General features: G+C 32.2%; 2 long non-coding RNA genes across 3 annotated transcripts in view; both read right to left on the reverse strand.

Moving 5' to 3' along the window:
• LOC109840262 lies at positions 233 to 2,151 on the reverse strand. The gene is made up of 2 exons (XR_002246836.1): positions 1,962 to 2,151; positions 233 to 738 (listed from the first exon to the last, which is right to left on the reverse strand). It is a non-coding gene; the product is annotated as an uncharacterized LOC109840262 (long non-coding RNA).
• The window catches only part of LOC109840261, a 91,055-nt gene continuing 79,607 nt past the window's right edge, over positions 7,732 to 19,179 (reverse strand). The window contains exons 3-5 of one of the 2 annotated variants that reach the window (XR_002246834.1): positions 13,751 to 13,886; positions 8,131 to 8,692; positions 7,732 to 8,026 (exon numbers count right to left, since the gene is read on the reverse strand). This is a non-coding gene — a long non-coding RNA (uncharacterized LOC109840261). Of the gene's footprint in view, positions 8,027 to 8,130; positions 8,706 to 13,750; positions 13,887 to 19,179 lie in introns of those variants that run through there. The other variant, XR_002246835.1, reaches the window with a different exon arrangement.

The raw sequence follows: 19,179 nt of genomic DNA on the forward strand, positions 1-19,179 counted from the left end.
CAAACTAATTTCTTTTTCCCAAATAAACATCTAAATTCAGTCTAATATTTTCCAATGCAAAATTGACAAGAAGCATTCAACTAGTTTCAATACATGAAGCAATACCACTATAGGGTACTATGATGAAATATACAACCCTACTTTTCAAGCAATAAATATATTGGATAACATAAATCAATAATTCAAATAACAGGAATTGTAAGTTAACAAGGAATCCTAGTGCATACACATGTAAAAATTTTCTTCGTAAGTTCAAGAATATGTTACATATTTTGAACTATATCCAAGACTATTACCAAAAAATACACATTTATTAGAAGACTGCCCATGTCATACTGTCAGTTAAGACAGTTTGGGGATGGATTACAGCAGACTTCATCAACATAACAAAGTTTACACTTTATATGTCACGCCCCGAAACTACAGCGGAATTCCATAAAATACGGGGTTCGCGACTGCAACGACCAATGCCTAAGACAAGTCTTATACACGGGTCAAGCCTGACACTTCATATCATATAGTTTATTTCAAAATATTCATAAACCTGCTGATGATAGAAGTCAGAGCAACTATATATATAATTGGTACTTACAGCCCACAAGCTCACCGTTATAAGCATTTTTACAAAACAAAGCAAAATGTGCTGAAGGTAACATCAAAATGAAGAGGCTCTCCATATAATGCCTCTCAGCCAAAAGTTCAAACCAAAAGTTCAGCTAGTACGAAGCTACGCCGGATCTGAAAAAAATTTAAAAACAACGGGGTGAAATAGCGCTCAGTGAGAACATTTCCCACTAGAGTTCCTAGATAACTAACAAAATAATAATAAGCATAATTCTCAGAATTAACGAATTATAAGTTTTGCATGAGAAATTCAAAGATAGCAAAATACGATCCAAACATTATGATATTGTCTGTTTTCAAGAAAGAATGCAACAATTATATTTTCTTTCTTATGAGCAACTGTATATACTGTGAAGTTTCTTAAAATCAAACAATTTTTGAAACAAGGTAAACATTAAGACGGAAAAGAACTAGTAATTCGTACAAATCAGAGAATTATTATTTTCTCAATTTCACAGTCAGTTATCAAAATCTGAATTCTCAATGAGTTATTCATGAATGTAAAAGTCACCTCATAGGTCATACTAAGGCTACGAATTATAACCCAGTAGCAAGGAAATGCGTAACCGCATCACATAACAGATAATTTCCGGGAATCGAATGCACCTAACACTGCCATAGGTTACTAGCCAAATACAGAAGGGCCAGAACAAATTTCAGAAGGGCCAAATACAGAAGGGCCAAATAAAGGTGCATTCACCATATGGCAGGCAGAAAGAATCAATAGTGGACTATTTGAGGGTTTGAAAACATCGAGATCACATGTCAAATGAGAATTACTTTACATATCAGAATTTACAGATATTTTCAAATGAAATTGACAAGGTAAAGTTTCTCATTTCAGTTAAAACAGTTTACGAATATTTATTTTTTCTTTTATCAGATACTAAGTCACGGAAAATCTTTGAATCCGTTAAACTGTTGAAATATATTCCAAGATACTAAGTCACGGAAAATCTTTGAATCCGTTAAACTGTTGAAATATATTCCAAATACTTCATCAAAAACTTTCAGATAAAGGAAAATCTTTGAATCCGTTAAACTGTTGAAATATATTCCAAATACTTCATCAAAAACTTTCAGATAAAATAATGCCCACAATTATTTAAAAATTACACGAGAGCCAAATTTAATTTTTATATTTTATATAGAAATCAAATTTGCTTTTCATATATTGTACGAGGCTAACATCGTATTATAGGATAGACCGCAACTGAAATATAAAAATCTTTATACACATGAAAATGACATATTATTTATTTTTCGATCACAAGATAAATCAAATATAATACTCGTGAAATTTTATATTATAAAATACTAGTGAGAAATGAACTCACCTCTAGTGAACACGATTATCCAAAAATATTAGTCCCCTTGATATCAACCAGATCCTATAATATAAGATATAAGACTAATTATTAATTCAGGACAAACATATATTATTGGTAAATCAATTCATAATTTAGAGTCTACTAATTTCAAATATAACCAATAATAATTAAATTCTGCAGTACATATGAGTTTATTGTTAACTTTAGCAATTTATTAAAATTTTATAACTTTCATATACTAGTTTTTTTGGATTTCCTAGTAATTTATGATAATGCAGGGTTTTATATGGAATTTATCAAGTCTAAAAGTTGTCTTTTATTTTTCAGATTAGACTTGTTTGCAACTGAACAAAAGATAGGGGCCTAATAAATATTTTCCAGCCATTTTCAACCATAACTCATTTTACTAAGGTCTGTTAGAAAGTTTTACATGGTTCAGGGGCTTAAAGTAAATTTTCCTCTCTTTATATTAAAACACCTGATCATCTTCCTCCTCCCTTCTTCGTTTCTTCTTTTTTTTTTCTTTTTCTGTTCCTCTTTTCTTCTTCCTCTGCTCTCTACTTTTTTTCCCTTTTGGTTTTCTTCTCCTCTCTCTCTGCTCTCTCCTCCGACATGGAGGTTGGACGGCGACGAGGAGCCGGCCGACGACAAGGAGAGGCCGACGACGAGACCCCGACCGCCCCCGCTAAATCTAGGTTAGTTTCTTTTTTTTCTTTTGTTTCAGTTTGTTTCATGCATCCTAAACACAGAATTTTTTTTCCCTTTGCAAACCCTAGATTCTTTTATTTCATATTCATAACAATTTAACTCCCTCACTCATTCTAATTTGATTCGATTTACTAAGATTTACTATAAAATTTGAAAGGAGATTATACCTCAATTGATTGGGATGTTGATTTGGCCAACCGGAATTGTGAGAGCTAAGCGCTATGTGGCGCAAAGTGCTACGTCGAGAGGGCGGGAGCCACCTCTTGAGGCCGTAAGAGCCACCTCTAAAATCTCACACGGATGGAACGGTCTTGGATGATATGATTTGGCGCAACGAGGACGTTGCGAGTTTAAGTGGGGGAATTTGTAATACCCCAACCCTTGAGAGGATGATGTAATTAGTATTGATAGATTTGATTGGAATACTCGTAACACCAAGATGCATATTCTTTTCGGGAACCCAACTCTTAGAAACTCCAAAGTTAAGCGTGCTTGGCCTGAAAAAATTCTAAGATGGGTGACCCATTGGGAAGTTTTCCAGGGAGTGCGTGAGTGAGGACAAAAACGTGCTGAAAAGACATGTGGTTGTTTGTGAGGCCAGTTCATCAGATCTAATAGCGTACCGACTCTGGGATTCCGGGGCGGGACGTTACATTACAGAAGATAAGAAGCATGATAAACAAACTTCCAGAGATGTACAATGATGAATATTAACTATACAACAAGCTGCATTTTGAAGATCTATATTGAATATAGAGTATAGAAAATACTCAATAATATGCAAAGTAGCAAAACCCAATATAAACACAATTATAACTGAATACACTGTTGTTCGGTTTCATCTAAGGCTGGGGATGTTAACTGAGTCATATATAACCAACCATTTTGAGGGTTAATGCAAAAAAGAGGGCTGGGATCTAACCCTGAGACCCCATCCTTACTCTATTAAACACACGCATGCACGCGAGAGCACACTCTCCTATAACAGGCGCAGAACCAAATATACTAATGCAGAGCACAAAAGTTCACAACAATAATAAGGCTCAAACTCCAACAAAGACATTGTACAATAAGTCACAGTACACATCAACAGAATATAATCAGGAGTAAGTGACATTGTACAATAAGTCATAATACAGATTAACAGGATACCACCAAGAGTATGTGACCACTAGTTTGAATAGATGAAAGCAAAAATACCATCATAGAGTACTATGAAGCAAAATGCAACCCTCTCCTTCTCGCAATAAATAGATTGGATAACATAAGTTTATAATGCAAACAACTGAAAATTGAAGTCAATAAGTATGCCTAGTGCATTAGACATGTAAAGTTTTCAATTCAATCAGTTTGTAAGATCAAAAGAAACCAATTTGAATATGCTACATACATGTTTGAGATATATTAACTTATATCCAAGACAAATCATCAGAGAATCCAATTTGGTTAGAAGACTACCCGTGCCATATTGTCAGTCACGACACAGTATAAAGATAACTATAAAAAGAACATCAGCATAACAAAACTTATAGAAGATAAGAAAAGTGAACAAATCTCCACGGGTGTACAAAATGAGTATTAAAAATATAGCTAGCTATATTCTGAAGATTTATATCGAATATAAAGTACAGGAAAAAACTCAACAATATCCAAAGTAGCATAACCTAATATAAACACCATTATAACAGAATACTCTGTTGTTCAGTTTTCATCATATGGATGGGGATGTTTACTGAGTCATACGGGTGTTAATGCAGAAGGTAGTGTAGGGTGGGGTCTTACACTGAGACCCCATCCTTGTTCTTAAAAAAATTAATGCAGACCAAATCTACTAATGCGGACCACAACAGACATACACAACAGAAGTGCACAACAATAAGGTTCAAACTCCAACATAAACATTGTACAGCAAGTCATAATGCATATTAACAGGATAATATCGAGTAAGTGACAAACTTGCATTAATTGCTTACTTTAATAGCCAACAAAAAAAAAAGAAAAATATATAAATAAATAAAATATTGTAAAATTTTGTGGTGGAGATTTCCTCCACCGCTTACTAGATTTCTATAATCTCACCGCCTCCCAACAGTATAAGAAGGGGAGGAAATGTGATAAATCCAGGTTAAAAAACGAAAAAAAAAGAAGAAGAAGAAGAAGAGGAAGAAGACAGTGAAAAGGGAAGGGAAAAGAGAGGATTTCACCCAAAGTTGTTCACGTTAACCCAAAGGTATAAACCCTTTTCTATGATAATTTCTTGATTTAGAAGAGAATTGTTATAGAAATCTTAGTTAATCAATCAAAATAGAATGAATAAGGGAATTAAATTGTTATGAATATGAACTTAAAAAGAATCTAGGGTTTGCAAAAAGGATTCTTTTGTGTGTTTTGGATTCATGAAACAAACTGAAAAAAAGGAAATAACTAACCCTAGTTTCGGCGAGGTCTGACCATCGGCCATCCCTAGTCGCCGGCGATCCCTTGCCGCAGTCTTGGGGTTTTGGCGAGACATGGAAAGGAGAGAGAGAGAGAGAGAGAGAGAGAGAGGAGAAAAACCGAAAGAAAAAGAGGAAAAGAGGGAACCGGAAAAAAAAAGAAAAAAAAAGAGAAGAAGAAGAAACGAAGAAGGGGAGGAGGAAGATGATCAGTTGGGGTTTTTTTTTTATAAAGGGAGGAAAAATTCACCTTAAGCCCCTGAACCATATGAAAGTTTCTAACAGACCTTAGTAAAATTAAGTAATGGTTGAAAAATGGCTGAAAAATATCTGTTAAGCCCCTGTTCTTTACTCAATTTGTAAATAAGTCCAGTCTGAGGAATAAACAAAAACTTGTAGACTTGATAAATTTCCTATAACCCCCTGCATTATTATAAACTACTAGGAAATCCAAAAAGCTAGTATGTGAGAGTTATAAAATTGTGATAAATTGCTAAAGTTAATAATAAGCTCATATGTACTGTAGAATTTAATTATTATTGATTATCTAGACTCTAGATTATGAATTGATTTACCTATAATATATGTTGTTTTGAATTAATAATTAGTCATATATCTTACATTATAGGTTCTGGTTGATATTCGGGAGACTAATATTTTGAGAAAGTCGTGACCACTAGAGGTGAGTTCATTTCTCACTAGTATTTTATAATATAAAATTGCATGAGTTTTATATTTGATTTATCTTGTGATAAAAATAAATAAATAAATAATATGTCTTTTCATGTATATAAAGATTTGACCTATTTCTGTTGTGGTCTATCCTATAATACGATGTTAGCCTCGTACAATATATCAAAAGCTAATTTGATCTTTATGTAAAATATGAAAAATAACTTTGGCTCTCGTGCAATTTTCAAATAATTATGGACCTTGTTATATTTGAAAGTTTTGATGAAATATTGGAACGTATTTCAACAGTTTAACGGATTCAAAGATTTTCCGTCGTTTAGTATCTGATAAAAGGAAAAGTAAATATCCGTAAACTGTTTTAACAGAAATGAGAAGTTTTACCTTATTAATTTCATCTGAAACATTTGCAAATTCTGATATGCAAAGTATTTCTCATTTGACATGTGAGCTTGATGTTTTAAACCCTCAAATAGTCCACTATGGATTAGTTCTGCCTGTCATATGGTGAATGCACCTTTATTTGACCCTTCTGTATTGGCCTTGGCCCTTCTGTATTGGCCCTTCTGAAATCTATTCTGGCCCCTCTGTATTTGGCCGGTAGCCTATGGCAGTGTTAGGTGCATTCGGTTCCCGGGAATTATTTGTTATCTGATGCGGTTTACGCATTCCCTTGTTACTGGGCTAAAATTCGTAGCCTTAGTGTGACCTATGGGGTGACTTTTGCATTCATGAAATACTCATCGAGAAATAAGATTCTGATAATTGACTGTGAAATTAAGAAAACAACAATTCTCTGATTTTATACAAATTAGTAGTTCTTTTTCTTCTTAATGTTTACCTTGATTCAAAAAGGGTTTGATTTCAAGAAATTTCACAGTTTATTCAGTTGCACATGAGAAAGAAAATATAATTGTTGTATTCTTTCTTAAAAATGACAATATTACGATATTTGGATCGTATTCTGCTATCTGTGAATTTCTCATGCAAAAACTTGAAATTTGTTAATTTCTGAGAACTATTCTTGTTACTATTTTATTAGTTATCTAGGAACTCTAGTGGGAAATGTTCTCACTGAGCGCTAGCTCATTCCGTTGTTTTTAAATTTTTTTCAGATCCGGCGTAGCTTCATAGTAGCCGAACTTTTGGTTTGAGCTTTTGGCTGAGAGGCGTTATATGGAGAGCCTCTTCTTGTTGATGTTACCTTCAGCATATTTTGTTTTGTTTTGTAAAAATGCTTTTAACGGTGAGCTTGTGGGCTGTAAGTACCGATTATATATATATAGTTGCTCTGATTTCTATCATCAGCAGGTTTATGAATATTTTAAAAATAAACTATGTGATATGAATTGCCAGGCTTGACTCGTGCATAAGACTTGTCTCGTGCACGGGTCACTGCTGTCACACACCCCGTATTTTATGAATTTCCGCTGCAGTTTCGGGGCGTGACACCCGGAATTCCAACGAACCTCTCTGTTTTTAGTTTCAGCATCCTCGACTCTGGTTCTTAAGGTTTTTAACTTTTTCCTCTAAATGCAGTCCAGTAAAAATACCTAACTAAACTAGAGAACCAAACTCATATGTGAACTTGATTTCTTCTAGTCTAGATTCAGAAGTAATTCTAGAACTGATACAAGAAGCGCTAGAAATCATTACAAAATTATACAGCCTATAGGCTATATGATATCCCTCTCTGTGATCTAAGAACAGACTCCCAAGGTCATCCCTTAACCAAAGACACCATGTCTGCTCTCATGTCTCTTGAAAAATACGATTTGGGCTCTTCAGATTTGGAGAAGAAAGGGTTATATACATAGAGATGAAAGAAAGGAGAAACTTGTGCATATGCTTTGTGAAAAATTAAAGTTGTGGGTATTCCAAAATCTAAGTTTTCAACCTAAGACAGATCAACATGAAACATTATATAGCAAAACACCTAAGTGGATTCCTAGGCCCTTTTACAACATTAATGATTATCTCTCTCGCGTGTTGCATCTAGAAGGTGTCACCGTCAGGTCCTTTTTTTGTGGAGGGGGGGGGCAACCCTTTACTTATAGAATGTACTGTATATTTCAGTGCGCAGGCAGCAGATTATGTGGTCATTTCCAAAACAAAAACGCTTACGTTTGCATTTTTGTGTGGCATGAATCTCCATTGGAATGGTTCAACAAATCTCCGATTGATAGATATCTCATATGAACATACCCTGTTTTGCTTCAGCCAGATGTCTGCACTCTCCTGCATTTTCAAAATTAGGTTGGCATAATATTATGAGATGCCAGGTTGGAGTACCTGAGAGTCAAGATGCAAACTGAAAACCTACAATTCCATTGAATCATAACCTTCAAATTTGACTTTGGGCCTCCTTTCTATAGGATCTTGGCATCAAATACCAAGCCAATAATCTTGCAAGAGTCCTTATTATTCGGACTTCCATACTCGACTTAAATTAACTCTGCTGCCTCACTGAGATTCTAAGCTGATGCTCATTGATTGTAGAGTCCATTCGTTTTGATATGCTGGTTATATTTGCTATCTTTCTTAAAGGATTGTCAATCCCAGTGTAATTAACACCAGCAGTGCTCTTGCTTGAACTACACCATCTCCTACTCTTACCATCAGAATAATAAGCTCAAACCTGAAAGTATTTGCTTATCTGCTGGTCTTTCTTTACTCAATGATGCACCACTGGGGGAAGCTGGAGTTCGCATTTGCCTATCGACTTGGGATCTGATGAGATGTTGCAATAGCTTTCACACTAAGTGCATCCGTATGAGGTTAGGTTCTCGATTCATCCGTCCTCTTTTCACAATCAGTATTGAATCAGAGACTCCAAACTCTGCAGTATGATGAATTTCAGGTGAAAGTCACAGTCCACAGAATTGAGCTTGTGCATATTTTGTCCTGTGTAATATAACTAGATGTGTTTTTATTTCAAAACATGACACATACAAGATGGAAAAGATCTTTACTTATTAGTAGTAGTTCATAAAGATTGACTATCAGTCAGTAGGACTACGAAATTATAGCCTGCACACAGGATACACTACTATATTTACAGCATGACTATGCTCAAAAAAGATGAAGGAATCAAGATAATTCACTGGTCTTTGCTAAAGAGCATTTCACACACACACACACACACACACACACACACAGTTGCACAAGCTCGAAAAAGATGAAGGATGTCAATATCAGGCTATGTTCTTTGCTCAAGAGCATTTCACACAAAAAAGACGGACTTCAAGATCAGGCTATGGTCTTTGCTCAAGAGCATTTCACACAGCCATCCACCCCACCCACCCATCCACAAAAAACAAGAAAGGTGATAAGAGCAATTAAGGCAACTTAAAGAATATGGAAATCAAACTCTGCCAATCAAATGATCACCAATGAATATGGATTATAAACATGACCAATAATTTCAAATATTGATAGGGAATCGAGTGATTTGCATCAGATAGTTACGTATGGTATGGTATGGTCATAGTTCTGAGTTATATGTAAACGATCCTTTCAAATCATAGTTCTTAAGGCTGAAATGAACTACACCCTTATCCAACAACTTACTAAGATGGATGTGAATTGTGGGATACATATGCAAGAAATGTATGACGAGTGTTTTAAATTAAATATGCATTGTATAATTGAGTACATGTCAATGCATAATTGAGTACATGTCTGAATAAATATATGCATATATTAAAAGAGTGTCCAAGAAGTGTCGGGTAAATGAGTACGACACGTATCAGGTACTGTACAACTCCATATAGAAGTACTCAGAGAATCAAGATAATTCACTGGTCTTTGCTAAAGAGCATTTCACACACACATTCACATACGCGGGCGCGCGCGCGCACACACACAGTTACACAAACTCGAAAAAGATGAAGGATGTCAATATCAGGCTATGTTCTTTGCTCAAGAGCATTTCACACAAAAAAGACGGACTTCAAGATCAGGCTATGGTCTTTGCTCAAGAGCATTTCACACAGCCATCCACCCCACCCACCCATCCACCCATACACAAAAAACAAGAAGAAAGGTGATAAGAGCAATTAAGGCAACTTAAAGAATATGGAAATCAAACTCTGCCAATCAAATGATCACCAATGAATATGGATTATAAACATGACCAATAATTTCAAATATTGATAGGGAATCGAGTGATTTGCATCAGATAGTTACGTATGGTATGGTATGGTCATAGTTTGGTATGGTCATAGTTCTGAGTTATATGTAAACGATCATTTTAAATCATAGTTCTTAAGGCTGAAATGAACTACACCCTTATCCAACAACTTACTAAGATGGATGTGAATTGTAGGATACATATGCAAGAAATGTATGACGAGTGTTTTAAATTAATTATGCATTGTATAATTGAGTACATGTCAATGCATAATTGAGTACATGTCTGAATAAATATATGCATTTATTAAAAGAGTGTCCAAGAAGTGTCGGGTAAATGAGTACGACACGTATCAGGTACTGTAAAACTCCATATAGAAGTACTCAGATAACATAGCATCTCGTTGTTCTTCAAAGTCTAAAAAAATGAAGTTTTGAGTGATTAGAACTCCATAATTAATACGAGTAGGAAAAAATATGGATATGGTAATTATAGACCTAGAAAAAGTAGAACTTCTTATAAAAAGTACACCAAATATGATCTTATAGTTATTATTAATTCAAAGGTTACAAAAATATTTTGAAGGTCTAGGATGACTATACGAGGAACTATACAAGTATTCAAGAATTTAAGTGAACTTTTTCTTTTATCAATATTACAACGTCAAGAAAGATATCTACAAAATCAAGAAATTTAAAAGAAAGGAAAATAAAATAAATAATTATAGAGTATTTCAAGAAATTCAAAAACTTGACAAGGATACAATCAAAGCACCACTTTATTTTCTTCTAAAAGATTAGTAGAGAACATGGTTTCATGCTTTCTTAAATCTTCAAAATCTATAAGTAAATCTTACAACCCAATTTTTTTTTCAAATCTTCCAGATAAAAGTAGCACGGAATGTAACATTACTAGAACAAAAAAAAAATACAAAGCACCAATGTAATCAAATATTCCTGTTTTACATATCATTTTTGTGTTTCTCAAGAAAAAAAAAATACAAAGCACCAATGTAATCAAATATTCCTGTTTTACATATCATTTTTGTGTTTCTCAAGAAACATATTTAGAAATTTCCAAATTCTAAAACTGTTCTATATTAAGAGTCAAAGTCTACGAAAATTAAAGCAAAAAGAATTAGAACAAGAAATTTCTAGTTCAAAGATTACAACAAAATGACACTGTTTAAAAAAACAATAATCTCCATAAGAAGAAAAAATAGCTGAAAAGTCAAATGAAAATTTGTACGGGCCCTAGAACTAATGAAGTTGAACAAAATCTAGTACTCCACATGACATAATTTTATAACAGAAATAAGCATAAACTAGTAGAACAACTAGTGTTAAATTTTACATGACAAAAGCAGTGAGTGATATCCAATGATAATAAGCTTAAGGTGATAGCTGATGATATGAAGATATCTAAAGTGCATGCCCTCACGATGCAACATAGTATTAAGTGCTACTGCATACAAATAAAATGGTGTTACACACTGCGAATGAACGCAGAAAGAATGGATGACGATACCGGTTAATACAGAACTACACAGTAAATATTTAGTGCAGAACGATGGACAACGATGGATGAAGTTCGAGAAATAAAAGTTTGATGTGTAAAAACTATTAGACACACGATTAACAAGCCAAGACAGATAAATGAAGAGGTCGAATAGGGGGAAGTAAAGTGCAAAATAGCCCATATATATCTGATTTGATCTACAATAGTAACCCAAAACAAATGCGAATATGGTTTCACATTTTTGGTTGGATACAAATATCGACTCAATTTTCGGATACGGTCCGACTATTTAAATTCAGATATGGATTAGATATAGATTTAGATATGAATTCGGACACCGACCTAGTTACAGATATGATTATTATTAAATTTTTTATTATCTTGATATCAATTGCATGCGATTTAAAATGTCGTCATATGTTTTTGGTTTACTATATCATGCTTTTACAGAGGTAACAATTATACATTTTAAACTTATTTATAGTCAATTTTAAGTTACACTATAATTTAATTTATTTTTTTATCAATGGATATAATAAAATGGGAGGCCTAGAAGAAAAATTTGCAGCACTTTATGTTGTAATTCTTGTCTCGTACTTTTGTCTAATCAATTGCTTGCAATTCTTAGTTTTGTGAGGTTTGCTTAGGTTAGTGTGGTTGAAATTTCATGAGATCTTACTATCCAAAATAAATTTTTTAACTGATAACTTTTATTGTCCACTTAACATGATATTTTATGTTATCCGATTGATATCCGAATCATATCCGTTTTTCAAATATCTGATTTGCATATGTGATGGTATCCATATCCGCTTCCCTAACATACAAACCATATCTGTTTCCAATTAATGTGGATATGGTTGACTTTTTCTTATCGAAGAATACCTATATCTGTATCGGTTTCTGTTTTTTAGGAAGTGGATATGGATATGATAAGTGTCATATCCAAATCGAGTTCACCCCTAAGAGAAAATCATCCATATCAAGTTCAAATGATAAATAATATGAAGGCAGAAAATGGTCGTTGATACGGAAAATTTTGGATAATAACGTTTAACAGCAGTACTAAGTGTCTGCGAGACTAATGTAGGGGGTAATATGTGCAACTATAAGAATGGAACGAAAAGCGAGCTGAGCACATCACTTTTGTTTTTCAAGAAATTTCAAACCAATCTTTGAACTATATGACAAAAATATTTTATAACTACAATATTACTATAATTAAAAAGCAAAATGAAAAAAAAGGTATAGTTTTGGATTCAAAATTCCACAAATTTCTAAAATTCCAAAAAGCTCTAAGGTTGAATTGTGTTTTCTTGAAATAGAGATAAAAGATTTCGTTACTAGGAAAATTTTAAAAAAATGATAGACCATCTTTAAAAAACATCACATTATACAACAACTACAAAGCCTTTTATCCCTAACGCTTAGGGTCAGCTACATGAATCATATTCTTTCAGTTTCGTTCGATATTCGGCCATTTCCTCTATTTAACTATTATCATATCCTTTTATCCCTTTTAATTGCTTCTATTCAAGTTTCCTTAGGTCTACCTCTAGATTTTTTCCCCATTAACTATAATATTATCATTTTTCGTAACCGATGCGTTAAGAGTTCTCCATTGTACACGACCAAACCACCTTAGTCGATTCTCTCTCATTTTATCCTCAATAGGAACACATCACATTATACTACAAAGTAAAAAAAAATAGGCAATCTATTTACAAGTTTGATAAATTATAACCTACAGAACATAAGTTTGTTGAGAATAAAAAGCATATGGATAACATTAAAAATTTTGATACTTGAGAATTAAAAAGTTAAGAAGAATTTTGATAAAATTCAGAACTGCAAAACTGGAAAGAAAAACAAAGAGCAAAAACTATATTTGGTTTATAAAATTTTCTAATCAATTAGAGAAAATTTCAACCAAGATATCAAAATCTTTTTGATAAAAATGTCATATTACTGTAATTTAAAAAGTACACTAAAAATAAAGCTTAGACTTCAAAAAATCCCACAAACTTCGTAAAATTCCAGAAAGCTCTAGGAAAATTTGTGTAGAAAGAGTTTAGTACTAGGAAATTTAATTAAAACAGTTAATGAAATAATTATATATAGTTTCAAAAGTTTAGCTATAGTTTTGTGAGAAGAGGAAAAATTAAATTAAAAAATTTTACCGAGTAATTTAATAGGTCACACATTTTCATAAGCATAGGACACAAGAAAATAATTTCACATACTTTTAGATTCAGAGAAGAAACTTCAGATTCATATTATCGAAGAGAATAGGCAAGTTCAAATGTCAATACCTCAATATTAAATTAGAGTCAATCCGGTTCTAACCCGAGGCTATAGGGAAGAGTTAAGGAAGCCCCTTGGTACAAGCTCAAGGGAGTGCCAATAAGTGAACATATACAACCTCAATATATGCTTACACTGAACAAACTGCAATAAGGATAACCCAAAAAGTGCACATTATGATAAGGAATTAATATTTAGAGTGCACGAGATGCATAAATGAGAGTAGAATTGATGTGCCCATTGTATCAAATTCAGATTAAGCGTACCTCTAAGTAAAGTCCAACTGGATGTAAGATGTCACCCAAAAGACTGTAGAGTAACAAGCCCAAAAAAGAGGAGCTCACAGAAGGTAAGCATCTAAAGTGCATGTGAATCACTAACGGGTAATGATAGTAAAACAAGGTAAGCATCTAAAGTGCATGTGAATCACTAACGGGTAATGATAGTAAAATTAATGTGGCACAAGGTATCAATTAGTCAATTAAGGAGATCCACAGTTAGTTAAGTAGTTAGTGGTGGCTAATTAAGCTTGATCGCAAATCGATTCGACAAATTTCAATGAGTAAGATAAGTAAAATATACTGGTGGCTAATTAAGCTTGATCGCAAATCGATTCGACAAATTTCAATGAGTAAGATAAGTAAAATATACTGTCGCCAAGTCTAAGCAATTGAATATGCTCCATAATGAGGTTCAGAAAATATCTTATGATAGTGATAAGATGGAAATATATAATCTCATAATATAACTTAGAATAACTGAGAGGAAACTTATGTAGTGAAACCCTTAGTATCAAATTTTGGTGGGTAATGATAAGCAGGAAATATATAATCTCAATAACCTTAAGGGCTTAGATGGGGCTACAGGATCTAGATCAATATTGAAGTGCATGCAAAAATTGGGGCATGAATAAAATTATGAAAGCCCTCTACAAGTCTCCGGATCAACAACTAGGTCGTGGATAAATATCTGTGAGACTCTAGAATTGGCATCAGTTTCAGTTAGTAACTGAAAGTAGGCACTATAGACTATCAGGAAATCTATAAGAAATGATCTGATGTTGGATCACGTTAAGCTGTATTTTAAACATTCATAAAAGGATAAATAGATGAAACACATTTGCAAGTTTCCGGTGAGTATGAATAGGGCAACTGATATCAACATGCCTAATGAGACTAATATTATTGAGGACTGACTTCTCAAATGTGTGAGATCACCCGAGGGTAGAATTAATGAAGCACTTGATATCAGTTCACATAACTTGGGAAACCGATAACATGTGACAACTTGAGTTGATGCAAGTTATGATGATTAATGAGAAGTATGTAATATACAAGTCAATTTTGATGCTTTAAAGAAATACATTATTTAGAACGTAATTATAGAAGACCTTTCTCAGAAATAAAAGGAACAAGTCAAAAACAAGTTAAAAACGAACTCCGTAATTAAAAGGAACAAGATAAAAACACCATATTTTGTTCCAGTTTTTCAAAATTATTGAAATCAATTGGAAATTTCATAGATCAACAGGTTTTAAAAAATTCTGAAAAAAATAATAAATGAAAAAAATTACTTTCAAAAATTAAAAAGACAAGACTTCAATTGAAATTTTAAGAGATGACTGTTATTTCAAAGAATTTTTTTGGAACTTCGAAAACGTTAAGGTAGTGCTTGAAGCAATAACATAAAAGGCCTACGAGGAACCTTAAAACAAAATGATACACCAAATAATATAGAGTTTTAAAATTCTCATAAAGATTTTACTATTTTGAAAATTTGAGAAAACCATATGGGTACTTTGATTCAAAAAAATTAGAAACCTTTGATAAAGTGTAGTGTATGTTTATTACTAGAAAAAAAATAAAAAATGAAACAAACCAGGTATTTATAGTTTCAAATTTTGAGTTATGTATGTGCGTGCGTGCGTGCGTGCGTGTGTGTATGGAAAAAGAGTGTTAAGTTAAAACTAAGACAATACACCAACCAGTTTAATAATTCAAAATTTGTCAAAAATATTACATTTATTTGAAAGTAAATAAAACATATACAAACCTCAGATTAAATTTCAAATTTTCAAAATTCACAAAACAAGTCAGGAACATTGATACTATTTCCTAAAAAAATTTGAAACTATTTGATAATGGTAACACAAACTATTTTATAAGTTCGATATGGTTGCTGAAAATAACAGGTAGTAGAAAAAGAAATACCAAAGATCAAAAGAGTATTAAAAACAATTAAATAATTTCAAATTCAAGAACTTGGGGATTTAAATTTTTTTTTTATATCGATCATAAATGAATAAATGAGTAAATGACTGGAAATACAAATTTTGAAACATTTAAAGGGAAAATCAGATGTAATTTACAAATCTGAAATGTTAAACGACACTTTTTTTCTTTTCGAGAAAAAAAATCTTGAGAAAAAGATGAAATTCTACAAGGCAATTTAAAAGAATCTATTAATAGCAAAATTTTATAAGCCAAAGGATGTCATACAAGATGTCATAGGACGGGGGATTGGAAAAGTCAACTTGTATCAAGCTTTCTTATAATTAGTAACAAGTAACCAATACACTTCTCCCAGCAGGCCCATAGAAGGATTGGCAATATAAAAAGAATCTATCAATGGCAAAATTTTATAAGCCAAAGGATGTCATACAAGATGTCATAGGACGGGGGATTGGAAAAGTCAACTTGTATCAAGCTTTCTTATAATTAGTAACAAGTAACCAATACACTTCTCCCAGCAGGCCCATAGAAGGATTGGCAATATAAAAGAATCTATCGATGGCAAAATTTTATAAGCCAAAGGATGTTATACAAGATGTCATAGGACAGTAGTATTGGAAAAGTCACTTGGATCAAGCTTTCTTATAATTATTACTAAGTAACCAATACACTCTCCCAGTAGGCCTATAGAAGGAAATTGATAAATTTAGAGGTACATAAAATGCAGGTCATCTATTCGAGATAGAAGATTTAATGAAGCTCAACAAACAGGTTTTGTTAAGAAATGATACGTACGGAACATACTTTCTGTTAAGTTCAAAATATTGGTCGATAATGGACACAATCTCAACAAGCCTAAAAAGATAGTTGGTGACACAGAATAAATATCTCATATGCATGCATCAAATTAGTAAAGGTCATAAGTGAACCAAAAATTGGAAAGGTTCATGAGCATAAATTTGGAGAGGTAACCAGTCCATAGACAAAGAGATGGATGGTAATTTTGAATGAAGATTAAAATTGATCTCAACAAGCCTAAAGAGATAGCCGGTGAGACAGAATAAACATCTTATATGAACGCATCAAATTCACGGAAGGTCATCAATGAAAATCAGAAATATAATCAGTTAATATACACAGCAAATAGGTGCAAAGGAGATTGATGGTAATATTGAATCAAAGATTAAAATTGTCCTGCAAATAGCCCAAAACATTTTACACAGTTAAGAATTTGTACCAAGCTTTCAGTTCAAGATATTGGTTGATAATATACGATCTCAACAAACATAAAGAGATAGCTGGTGATACTGAATAAGTACCTCATATTTAAAAAAGGTAATCAGTCAATATACAAAAGATGGATGGTAATATGTAACCAAGATTAAAACTGATCTCAACAAGCCTAAAGAGATGGCTGGTGAAACAGAAGAAATATCTCATATGAACCTTATATTGGAAAAATAATCAGTCAATATACACTGCCAATAGGTGCAAAGGAAATGGATAATAATATTGAAACAAGATTAAAATTATCCTGGGAATAACCCGGAACTATTTTGAAATGAGATTAAAATTCTCCTGGAATAAGTATTTCATATATGGAAAGGTAATCAGTCAAAATACAAAAGATGGATGGTAATATTACCTTTCCAAAATAAATATTTGTCGAACACAAGGGTCATAAAATAAAAAATGAAAACATGTTAAAATGATGTTTGAAATTATGTAGAACTTACTTTAAAACTTCAAACCATTGAAAAGTTCTCAAGATTAAGACTTTCGGAATATGATAAAATAGTGTCAAAATGAAAAATATATTTGAAAAGTAAGTACAGTCATGGCACTAAGTTCACATGAACAAAGCCCAGAGCATAAGAAGCAACTAAGTAGAAATAAACAAAACAAAATCAAATTACAGCATTTCCAAAGCATAAATGTCTCAATACGATATGTTTGAAAAACTCGAGTTATAAAAACTTGAGAAGTTTTAGAAATTGGGATGTTTGAAAGGTAAGCTAAATGCAAAACAAGTTAACTATGTTAAAGTAGGGAAAAGTTCAAGAAATTAGAAAGTTGGAAAATTAAAGTAGAATGTCAATGAAGAAAGTGAAAACATGTGAAAATGAAAAGAATTTGACAAATTAGAAAGTTTGAAAGCTTAGAAAAGACAAAGTAATTTTAAAGATATTACGAAAACTTAAAAAGGGTTTGAGAAACTTTGGAAAGAAGTTAGAGAAAACATTTAAAGTTGTGAAAACTTGAAAAATCTTGAAATGTAAAAATTTAAAAATGTCAAAAGGCTTCAAAAATTAAAAAGTTTGAAAAAAAGGTAAATATGTAATAAAAAAACAGAAAAGAGTTTGGAAAAATGGATGTTTAAAATATTTGAAATATGTAAAAATGGAAAGAGTTTGAGAAATTGAAAAGTTTGAAATGTAAATATCTAAAATAGCCTATGAAAAAGTGGGAAACCTACTTCTATAATTTCAACTGTTGAAATCATTTGAATATTAAAACTTTTTTCTATAAAATAATAAAACCTAAAAACAGTTTGAAATTTTGGAAAGTTCGAAAATTAAACCATGAGAAATTGGAAAGTTTAAAAAGTGGAAATGCGAAACAAGACTACTATGTTCATGTGAAAGAAAAAGGTATTTGAAAACCTCATAAAATTTTGAGAAAATGCGAAACAAGACTACTATGTTCATGTGAAAGAAAAAGGTATTTGAAAACCTCATAAAATTTTGAGAACTCTAAAGAAACTTGAGAAATTAAAATGTGAAAGAAAAAGGTATTTGAAAACCTCATAAAATTTTGAGAACTCTAAAGAAACTTGAGAAATTAAAAAGTGAAATGTCGAAAAAAGTTGAGAAATCAAAAAGTTTGAACAAAGTGAAAATATGTGAAAATGGAAAGAGTTTGACAAATTAGAATGTTTGAAAACTTAGAAAAGTTTAAGACTTTTTCCAAAATATTATGAGAAGTTAGAAAAGCTGAAAGAAAATGTAACTAAATAAAATGGTATTTGAAAATACACAACAAATTAAGACTTTTTTGAAGAAATATGAAACATGAAAAGTAATTAAGGAATTGGAAGTTTGGAAAGTATAAGGAAATGTTAAAGGAGTTTGAAAAAATGGATGCTTCAAAACTTTTAAATAAAAGTTTTGAGACAACATGAAAAAAGTTAAGAACACTTGCAAAAG

The sequence above is a fragment of the Asparagus officinalis genome, chromosome 5 (genome assembly GCF_001876935.1).
Source record: "Asparagus officinalis chromosome 5, Aspof.V1, whole genome shotgun sequence".
Lineage (NCBI taxonomy): Eukaryota > Viridiplantae > Streptophyta > Magnoliopsida > Asparagales > Asparagaceae > Asparagus > Asparagus officinalis.